The 11,981-nt window shown below is 36.9% G+C and overlaps 1 non-coding gene across 1 annotated transcript; it reads right to left on the reverse strand.

Annotated features, from left to right (window-relative positions):
* Positions 1 to 3,167: 3,167 nt before the first annotated feature.
* Positions 3,168 to 3,249, reverse strand: Trnas-aga (transfer RNA serine (anticodon AGA)). Its single transcript has one exon. It is a non-coding gene; the product is annotated as a tRNA-Ser (tRNA).
* Positions 3,250 to 11,981: the final 8,732 nt, after the last annotated feature.

The following is an 11,981-nucleotide window of genomic DNA, read 5'->3' on the forward strand; positions in this document are numbered from 1 at the left end:
TTCACGATTTTATAAAAGCTTGTGTTTAGCAAAGTCAAAAACCTTTTAAGAAAAATGTAAAGTAAAAACTTTTAGGGAGCTTTTTGGAATAGTATTCTATTATTTATTTGAAATTTTAATAAAATAATAATGAGATACAAAATATCTGACAAAACATGAAAATAGACTAAAATTTTGAACTCTACATAAACGAAGCATTGTAATTGAAACTATTACAGAACACAAAGATAAATTCGTTGAGGTATCCCAGGTAATAGGATTCCGATAAAAGAAGTTATAGAATTTAGAAGTGCAGCTTAGGGTTCCCACTCTAAAAAAAAACAAACTCATAGAGGTATCACACTTGGAAATCGGAATTATATTACACAAGTAATGAGATCTAGAAGTGCAGTTTTGGGTCCCCATACTAAAACCCATTAAAAATACAAAAAAAATCGAACATGAAAATGGGTCAAAATTTTGACCCTCCCATAAAATAAATATTTAAATGCAGACTGTTAGAGAATTCAAGCACAAACTCATAGAGGCATCACACTTGGAAATCGGAATTATATTACCCGAGTTATGAGTTCAAGAAGTGCAATTTTGAGTCCCCATACTAAAACCCATTAAAAATACAAAAAAAATCGAACATGAAAATGGGTCAAAATTTTGACCCTCCCATAAAATAAATATTTAAATGCAGACTGTTAGAGAATTCAAGTACAAACTCATAGAGGTATCACACTTGGAAATCGGAATTATATTACACAAGTAATGAGATCTAGAAGTGCAATTTTGAGTCCCCATACTAAAACCCATAGGAAATACAAAAAAAATCCAACATGAAAATGGGTCAAAATTTTGACACTCCCATGAAATAAATATTTAAATGCAGACTACTAGAGAATTCAAGCACAAACTCATAGAGGCACCACACTTGGAAATCGGAATTATATTACCCGAGTTATGAGTTCAAGAAGTGCAATTTTGAGTCCCCATACTAAAACCCATTAAAAATACAAAAAAAATCGAACATGAAAATGGGTCAAAATTTTGACACTCCCATGAAATAAATATTTAAATGCAGACTACTAGAGAATTCAAGCACAAACTCATAGAGGCATCACACTTGGAAATCGGAATTATATTACACAAGTTATGAGATCTAGAAGTGCAGTTTTGGGTCCCCATACTGAAACCCATTGGAAATGCAAAAAAAATCCAATATGAAAATGGGTTAAAATTTTGACCCTCCCATAAAACAAATATTTAAATGCACAATATTAGAGAATTCAAGCACAAACTCATAGAGGTATCACACTTGGAAATCGGAATTATATTACCCGAGTTATGAGTTCAAGAAGTGCAATTTTGAGTCCCCATACTAAAACCCATTAAAAATACAAAAAAAATCGAACATGAAAATGGGTCAAAATTTTGACCCTCCCATAAAATAAATATTTAAATGCAGACTGTTAGAGAATTCAAGTACAAACTCATAGAGGTATCACACTTGGAAATCGGAATTATATTACACAAGTAATGAGATCTAGAAGTGCAATTTTGAGTCCCCATACTAAAACCCATAGGAAATGCAAAAAAAATCCAACATGAAAATGGGTCAAAATTTTGACCCTCCCATAAAATAAATATTTAAATGCAGACTGTTAGAGAATTCAAGTACAAACTCATAGAGGTATCACACTTGGAAATCGGAATTATATTACACAAGTAATGAGATCTAGAAGTGCAATTTTGAGTCCCCATACTAAAACCCATAGGAAATGCAAAAAAAATCCAACATGAAAATGGGTCAAAATTATGACCCTTCTATAAAATAAATATTTAAATGCAGACTGTTAGAGAATTCAAGCACAAACTCATAGAGGTATCACACTTGGAAATCGGAATTATATTACCCGAGTTATGAATTCAAGAAGTGCAATTTTGAGTCCCCATACTAACCCCATTGGAAATGCAAAAAAAATCCAACATGAAAATGGGTCAAAATGTTGACCCTCCCATAAAATAAATATTTAAATGCAGACTGTTAGAGAATTCAAGCACAAACTCATAGAGGCATCACACTTGGAAATCGGAATTATATTACCCGAGTTATGAGTTCAAGAAGTGCAATTTTGAGTCCCCATACTAACCCCATTGGAAATGCAAAAAAAAATCCAACATGAAAATGGGTCAAAATGTTGACCCTCCCATAAAATAAATATTTAAATGCAGACTGTTAGAGAATTCAAACACAGACTCATAGAGGTATTACACTTGGAAATCGGAATTATATCACCCAATATATTCCCATTCTAACTTAGTGACTCGTAGAACAAATGCTATATATTTTTAGCGTTTATTTGTGACACTTCTTTTCGGCGCCACATCCCATCTGCTCTTCTATTGATCGGAGTGCGAGTACGAAGGACCAAAATAAAGTACAAGCTAAAACTTGTCAAAAACAATTCGAAGGAGAGCCCCGCACCAATTACCAAACTCAAATAGATCTGTTTCGAAATTCAATTTGCTCTCGCAGCTCGCATCCCGGGCAGCCAACAAACGAGGCCAATTACTTTAAAATATTTCGTTGAGCAAACTTGGTCGGCAACTTTCAAAAAAACAAAACGAAAGTACCAAAGAGGGAAAGAGGTTCGTTTCTTTTGTTTTGGTCGGAAACTCAGAGCCGGCAACAGGCTGGGAAGAGGAAGCTGTGCGGGTGAGTAAAATAGTAAAGCTGAAATCTCTTTTATGCTTTGATTATGGTAATTTTGCGATTTGTTTTCATTGCAGTGAAACATGCAATTTCCCTATATACATATATATTATGTAGTCCATCTAAGGGGGAAACAATGAGCTCTAGCAAGTCGCTGGTATGCAACTTCTTAGCTTGACAAAGACCAAGCCAAAGAGTCGCAATTTGCATAAGTTGTGCCAGCGAATAAGCTAGCCAGCTACACTCAGCAACAATTTTATAATAAGAAACCGGAAGTCAATATTAAAGTTTCAATTAAATTTTCAAAATAGAAATAGAGTTCACATTTTACTAATTTAATTACATTTTGAGCATAATTAAATCTATTGCTTTCTCAGAGTTCTCAGCACACTTATAGATGCTTATTTTATATAATAAAACTTGGGCATAAATTATTGTTACCACAAAAAAAAAATTTCATACTCATCGCAGCCGGTAGGATTCGAACCTACGCTCCCAGAGGGAATCTGATTTCTAGTCAGACGCCTTAACCGCTCGGCCACGACTGCTCGATGGGTGGGCGCTGCGAATGGGTGCTGAAAAGTTTTGGCCTGCCACCATGCTTATAAAAATAGAGCGAATACAATCTTATAGATTTAATTTATACAGAAGAGATACATACGTATCTTTTCACTATTGTTGATTAGTTACGTTGACTATTTATACACATTTCTTATCTTTTCCACTCCAGTTCCAAAAATAAAAGAAGGCTAAGCAGTGGGATTGGTTATAAGTATTAGTAACTTCATTGGATAGTTTGTTTTCCAATGATTTCTTTGAGTTCTGTTGATCTAATAAAAGATTGTCTACTAAATATAGCATAATCCATTTATTTTTTTTCCATTTCAATGAATTTAATTTATATTTTTCTTTGTAAAAAATGAATTTAAGTTCTTATAATCTTTATAAAGATTGCAAACAACATTTTAAGAAACAGTTCAATCTCACCCTGTTTGTATACATATATCTACAGATTTTTTAAATCTTTTTCAGTTGAGCATGAAATTTTTTGATTGATTTATAAAACATATTTTGTGTATATAACACATAAAAAGTAATAAACTATCACGATTGAGTGTGTGCCTTAAAACTTTTGGTTACAACAAGAAACTATAACTTGCGTCTGAACATCATTTTTTTAGTGCATCGTGGGTAAAGGAATTACGGTGAAGTATTTTGCATACATTGGGTTTTTCCTGTACTCCCCGCCTGCACTCTCCACCTCCATCTCACCTATCGTCTCAGCATCTCTGCCTCTGCTCACATGATTTGGCTGAATTATGGCCGCCATTCAGTTCGTTTCGCCCTTGGGCTAATTTATAAACGTAAATTTACTTTGATGCTAATGACGCTGCTATGGGCAAACAACAACAAACACTGTCCTCCCCGCAGATAGTTTTCAGTTGATATATCAATATGCATGGCAAAGGTGGAAATTAGTGCATTTGCTCAAGGGCCCCCGGTGCCGATGGCTAAATTCTATATGCCATTTCTACCGATTCCAATCGCTTTAAACCACCCCCGTTCGGGTTGGCAGGTGTTGGCGTTGTGCAGGCAGTGTGATTTATGGTTTAGCCACGCAATTGCGTAGCACACAGTGACCAGCATTTTTAAGTGCTCAACGCTGCGTATGCGTAACATATGTGCCGCCAGTATTTCTACCTGCGTGGGCGTGTGTATATTTGATTTAATTATGTATGCGTGGAAGTGGAAACATTTGTGGATGTATCCTACTTTCGAGCAGCGTGGATTGGTCACAGATGGTCAACAGAAAAAAAGATTGACCAGAGTTGGTAAAAGCATATAATTCATAAAATTAAAAGGTTTAAAATCAGTTCCCATAAAATCAATCATCAAAGATGAAGGCACCTAGGAGCTGCAGATACAAAATAAATTTAACCAGGAACCTAGGAGCTGCAGATACAAAATAAATTTAACCATTTAAATCATATCACTTAATATCATATCTGTCGAATGGGAAAGGCATAATCATTTATGTGAAATATAATTTATGGATTATATTTTTTAAACAACACATACAGTATCATATTGTTTTGATAAAAATATATTCAATTAATCCCAAATGGAATTTCCAAACAAACAAAACCCTCTTATTCAATGTTCAGGTAAGCCATTTGACTCACATTTTGGCCAGATTTGCTTCCCATCAGCATTCAATTTATTGAGGCCAGCAAGTCGCATTTGATGAAATTAGTTTTCGGCGATATGTGTGTTCCGCAGGACACTGACAAATTGTCCGGGTGTGAGTGTGTATCTGTGTGAGGAGAGTCCTTCCATTGCTAAAATTGCTTGCCCGGCAGGGACATTCTCGAGTGCTTATCACGCACCAGACAACAAAACATACCTGGAGGGTCAGAGTTCACCAGTGCCTTCCAAAAATCTCCAGAAGTCCTCAGACCAGCGCCACAAAAGGCTGTCCCCAGCAACTTGTTATTTATTTGCTAATTTATTTGTGACCATTTTTTGTGGATTTTTTGTGCACTGCTACCACACATCTGTGGCGCTTTTTTGGGTTAAACATCTTAATATTAAATTTGTAAGGCTTAGAAGCCACAAAGGGATGCTGTGTCCTTTAAAACGCTGTGGTCTTTCCCTCCCCTTCCCAGTGATAAGGCCTTGACAGTTGCCTTTAAGGCCTTTAACCCTTCGATGTGGCAAACAATGACCACATACAGCCACGCCCACTGCCTGAGCGAGGTCATCGGGTCATCAAATTGAAATGTGGAGCGGTTTTTTGTGTGTCCTCTGTGTTTCTTGTCGACTGCCGCAATCCGGATGCGGATTAATATCACCACCGGGCTCCGGGGTCAGGGGACATCAAAGTGACATTTGCCGCAGACTCTAATTGCCCCCGATTAATGGATTGTTTTTCACTTATTTGCATATCCGCCAATGCAAAAATAGACGATGCCTGATAAATTGGGTTTTGATTCCTTGGTTTCATAAAATGAGGTCAGAGATTATTTTATATACGCATATTTGTGTATCACTTTGAGGCCATAACTTGTGTGGCGTTCGAAGCAGAGAAATATATCACCGAAATTGTTTATCATTTTTGTATTCTGTCATATCAAAAAAGGCTTTATCTGTGGCATATCAGCATGTCAATTTGTACGCTTAGATTATGCTGAATGTTGGATATCCTGCACAGATAAATAATTCCACTTTCCTCAATAAACAAAAATCTTTTTATTTTAAACCTTATTATATAGTAAGATAAAATATTAAATTTTAATCCATTGCTCAAAAATTTAATTATTTTAAAAGGTTATTACATCTTGTTATTTCAAAAGATTACTTTTTTATTTTACACTTCATATCTATTTATGTAGTACAATATAATATTAAGACTTCGATTATTTTTAATGTGCTTGCTTATATTATAAGTTATATTTTCGCTGTGCAAGAAGGCCATTATAGGCTTTTACTTAGTGTGCAGCCAAGCACCTTTAGTCACACATCAAAGCCATAACTCAAACAGAGCGGCTTTAATGCCAATAAGCAGCTGGGGGCAATCTTAACCGAGCACTTCCGCTCCACTCGAAGTATTACGAGCTGGAAAACAATAAATATCGCCTCAAAGAGGGGAAATCTGTTACACAATATGAGTGGAGTGTAGTGGAGTGGAGGAGCATGAACTGGAACACGTTCTGCATGACAGTCATGACGTTGACAAAAACAAAGTCATCAACGAAGCTGAAGTTGAGAACTGCAATCAAATTGAACGGGATGAAGGGTTCAGAGTTCAAAGGGGGGCGGGGGTCGACCCGGGGGTGAACAAAACATTGACTGGGCGACTTATTTAACATTTTTGAAGTGCCTGTGTCTCGGTTTATGATTAAAGCAAGAGCATGAATATCGAATGCTGTTCGCCTTGACATGACCTCCTCCTTGCGGCCAACTCCCGCACTTTTTTGGCAACTTCATCATTGTGATAAATGAGCTCAGCTTGTAGCCCATTTTTCACAACAAACTCAAATTTTGTTTTCCCAAAAACCCCACGCCACCTTTCTCATAATTTTTTTGCAGCTCTAAACTTTAGCTTTTTCCGAATTGTTATTAACAACTTTTTTTGTGTGTGTGTGGGTGTAATTTTGCACAGTGCAGAAAAAGTTCAAAGCTCAAGGATTTATACCACATCGAAACTAACGAAACAAAGTTTGAACATTCTCTCATACGTTCTGGGGATCGTCATCCTGCAGGATGCAAATGTTTGACATGCAATAGTTGGTGGGAAATTCTTTTAGCGCTAACTGTGTGCTGTGCTTTTCGAGCAGCATCTTCAGGCAAACGACTTTGGCACTTTTGGCACGTGCCCTTCCCCCACTTAAAACTAGCTTAGTTTGATTTTGAATGGTTTATTTGGCTGACTTGACTCGGTGGCTTTTCCCGTTTTCTCCCGAAGCTTCTGCTCCCAATTGTTATCAACCAATTTGCCAGTAAAGGGGGGGCGGAAAATGTCGGGGAAGAGGCCACAGGAAAACTTACAGTGAAAATGGCTTGGCGGTCGCCTTTTCTTGGTTACATTTGCAAACATCCTTTTGAGCGACTGCCAAAAAGGGAAAAGCGAAAGATTTTCCAACTCAAAAGCTATGGGCTAATGCGTTCCAATGTCTTATTCTCTGGGCTTATTTGCTGTCAATGGGCGTCGATTTGAGCAGATAGCTATAATAAAATTAAATTGCTGGATCGCAGGCAAAATAGAATATAGTTTTTAGGGATTCAAATATGTTGGGAGATCATAGTAACTTTATAAAAAAATTATAATACCATAAAAATAGTTTTCTCTTTATTGAATTCATAACTTCATATTTAAATTAAACACCATAAAATATTTAATAAAATGTTTTTAATAAATGTTGATTAAAAATATTGTGAACTATTAAAAATGTTTCATATTCGATACTAATTTTATATCTAAGGCATATTATATACTTTTCTATTAAGAAAAAATCGTAAGTTTAAGCAAATTTTATATTTTCAACATGCATTATTTTTTACACTATATCACTATTTGAGCAGAACATATTGGTGAATAGTTTATATGAATAAAATAATATTTGCAGTAGAGATTTCCCAGACTGCTCGTCAATAGTCTGTAAAATGAATATCCAAAAGAATGCAACACAAAAATGTGCCAAGATTTATTTGACGTCCAAAGTTGGTTCGTTTCATTCGTCTAGCAAAGAAATAAATATTTCTGGCCCACAGAAAATGTAAATTTTTACAAGAAAGGATGAGTGGAGGAGGGGCGGGGTGAGGGGGAAAAGTGAGGGCCAGGTGTCAATGTGTCTGTGCGGATAATGCAATGAAAATAGGCCAGAATTTTCTGCTACTTTTCAGCTCGGTCTCTTCCTTGCGCAAGTTATGCGAGCGAACCGCAAGGTAATTAAATTCCTTAACCTTAAGCAGCATTATGGGTGGTGGATGGTTTTTCAGGCGGATGGGCCATGTCCTTGGTGCCAAAAAGGAAGCGCACCCACACAGGCACAATGAATGTGTTTGCGGTGACATCAGTGCGCCTGTGTGCGTGTGCCTGGCACTTGAGCATTTAATTGAATTTTTTTCTTTTTTTTTGAGAGCAGATAAGGATGCGAAGGATGTCCCAGCATCTTGACTAGGTCCACCCAACAGCACCTCCTCCTCTGGCCCGCGGCGCAAAATGTCATAAATTATCTAATAAAGTTTTTATTTAACGAGATAGAGGGAGAAGTTTCATTCTGCTCGCTTTTAATTACATTTTTGAATGAAGAATGCGAACAAGGAGCAAAATTTGCCAGAGACGAAACAAAAAACGAAGAACAAAGAGCCCACTTCAATGTTTGGTCGTTCTGTTCGATTATTAGTGGGCATTTTTCCCCTCACCTGGAAAAGTCGATGGGTTCAGGTTCACTCAAGCATACATTTTGCCGAGTTGACGTTTCCACATTTTCTGCACTCAACAGTAATTTATAATTAAACTAAATAAATAATGCGCTACGGTTGGCTCAGCAAATGCAATAAATGGCTCTTACGTTTTGTATAATAAACGTAATTAATTAGTCATAAAAAATTGAATTATTTGTTAGAAATTAAATAGAAATAAATTAAACTCAATAAATTATGCTATTTTATGATACTTTGATATCAAATCATATTTGATATATGTTACATATTTGCTTTTTAAGTTATAATTAGCTCTATCCAATCTACTTAAAACCAGCCGAAAAACCTCCCATAATGTCAAAATCCTCGTGCAGGCAAAGTTACTACGAATTTCGCACTCTAACGAGGAGAAAACCCAGTGGAAAACATTTCCTTTTCTCACAAAATGAAATAATGCAATGGTACAAAGGGCCAGAAGTCTACAAGGAGGGCATAAGGAGAAATGGAAAGCAGTGCCATGTAATCCAATTGCATGAAATGTACACAAGGACACGGGGCGGCATTTAATTTAGGGGCGTGCCACACACACACACACTCAGTCAGTGCGAAATATGTTAAATAAATATGATGGCAGAATGAAATGCAAAAAGTAAAAAAACAAACACTGAAATGGAAAAAGGAGAAAAGTTAAAGAAATTTACATGGATGGCTTTTGCCTTTACTTTTAAGTGGTTTCCCTTGTTGCCCCTAAGTGTGTGTAAGTTAGTGTGACTGTGTGTAACTGTGTGTGCTAGTGTGTGTGCGCCTAACTAAGTGTGTGTGACTTGGCCACACTTTTTGGCCCAACTCGTTGGCTCTTTTGTTGCTTTTGGCGCTTTGAAGTAAGTGCATTTAACGCAGCTCCTCCCCCTGAACTTTCTGAGGCCCATGGGCGTAGTCAAAAATGTTTCAAGGAGATAGCTGGTCCTTAAATCAATTCAGAAATCTGGAATTTTAATTTTTTTAAATATATTATTATCCTATTTTTAAATGGAAGTAGCTTCAATAAAATTATAAAAATTAGAAATATATTAATTATTGCCTGCAAAATAAATAAATAGAAATAAAAAACTTATTAAAGTTGGTTTTTCTTTTTCTTTGTTTTGTGTGCTTAATTTGTAATTGCGATCCTTTAGGGTGCCATAACCCCCTCTCGAGATCCCTTAGCTACTTCCCTGCTCCGTTTTCCGACTCTTCCTTCGAGAGTGCTAAGTGCGCTTGAGATTTAACCCCCTTGTGCCAGTATTCCCCACATTTTCGAGCCTTGTTTATGCTGTTGACTTTTGTGTGCAAGTGTTTTCTTTAAGGTTCCCTGGCCGAATTGTTGCTGTCGCGTTGAATTGAGCCTCATAATTCACTTGCACACTTCCATAAATCTATTATCCTAAATGTTCGCCCTTGCCATTAACCCATTGTGACAGGTTTTTGCGTTTACCTCTCCGTCAAATGCGATTTTCCGCTTTAATTGAACCGTTGAACTTGGCCGGAATGTTGATCAATTTGCATTTATTTTAGAAATACAATTTCCATGCTTGGTGAAAAGGCTGCTTAACAAAACGTAGCACGTTGTGGGCCAAAAGTCCCTGACATGGCCAAAAACCGAAGGTCGCCCCGAATTCGAAATTTTATCTTTGTTCCAGATGCTGATTTTTGTTGATGCTGCCGCTGTCGCCCCCACCTGCATTGAATTCAATGCATGTAAAATAAAATTATGCAAATTTATAAAGCATTTGCTCGGTGCGATGGACAGCATCCGATTCATTCGTTGCGGAGACGAGATGCAATTTGAAAGTGCGCAAAATGAGTAGTTGATGTGAAATGTTGGCCGTGTAAGCTGGGGTTACAGCTGGACTGGATGGGATTGTGGTTAATTAGAGTTGGCATCTATGGGTATTGTCAGAGTAATGGATGGAATATTTCGTAATTTCCCATTGGATTGGGTGGATTTCACTATTTGTCTTAAAGCAAAAATGCATTAAAAATATGCAGAATTAAACTATGATCATTGAGATTTTGATAAAATAAACTGAGTTTTAAATAAGAATTTGGTTGTGGTTGTTCTAATGTTTAATAGGAATATGGCTAAGATGTTATTTAATGTTTTCATTCTTGCTTAAAATAGTTGTTAATTAAGCACTCTATGCGAAATTTTACAGTTTAGATTTATACTTTACTATTCTTAATTTTTATCAGTGTATAATTAGTTAACAACCTCTAACTACTGTGTCCGTTTGTCAATCATTGTTGCACGTTTATTAAAACCAGCTAGCAGGCGAACAGTGCGTATACGTTATAACTCTGGGATGTGCATTGCAACCTTTGGCTAATTACAACATTTCGCCAGCTCATATCGCATCCATAATTGTTGCATATTTGCTGCTCATTCCATAGCCAATTTGCCACGCCCCCTGCGCCCCGATCCGGCCGGTTTTCGGGGCCCGGAAGCTGGTAATTCATCAGCTGCATTACAATTTGAGCCGACTGCAATTTAGATGCCTTTCGCCCGGCTCCGGCAATTGTTGTTCCACGTTCCCGTCGCTGTTGCTGGGCCGATGTAGCTGCCGTTGCTGTTAAATGTTAGCAAATTAGTGACGGCGGTTTAGGCCAACTGGCGGGGGGTGTGGCAGCTGGGGGTTTCTGGCCCTGGTCCACGCTCCACGCCATGTGGTTGTCACTTGTCGTCGGTCCATGGTTTCCATGGTCGGACTTTGGCTGTGTGTTGTCGTCCTGTCACTTTTTGATTAGTTGCGATGCTCGCTGGGAAATATGAGAGGACATGGCCGGCCATACCTAATTGAAGCTGCAAATGCATTTCTTTCCCTAATTTAATTTCTATTTTGGCTTTCACTGAGCTCCATTGCAAGCAGTTTAAGCTGTTTCTTGGCCTTTTGCTTTTAGTGTGCACAGTCAAAAATCAAGTTCGTATCAATCATTTTTTGTATTTCTCTAATAAAATGTGTATAAAATTTTAAAATAGTTATACATTACAAAAAAATAAATGACATTATTGCAACAAAGAGTAGGTGACCTAACATTTTTATTTTCTAACTTGAAAATGGTATTAAAATTATAAATTTTAATGATACATATGTATATTATTTTATATAGATTGAAATTAGTATTTCAAACTCTTTTTTATAAGAAAAATATGATGAAGATTGATAAATTGAATTGACAGTTTTTAAAACATATTTCGATGGTTTTCAAATGTTTGATCCGACATTTTCCCCAGTGCCTGGACTCGACGTGTTCGGAGAAGAGTTTTCCCAGGGCCCGGGGCAAAGTTTTCCTTGCTCTCCGCCTTTGTGCGTAAGTC

Source organism: Drosophila biarmipes, chromosome 3L, assembly GCF_025231255.1.
Source record: "Drosophila biarmipes strain raj3 chromosome 3L, RU_DBia_V1.1, whole genome shotgun sequence".
In the NCBI taxonomy this organism is placed as follows: Eukaryota; Metazoa; Arthropoda; class Insecta; order Diptera; family Drosophilidae; genus Drosophila; species Drosophila biarmipes.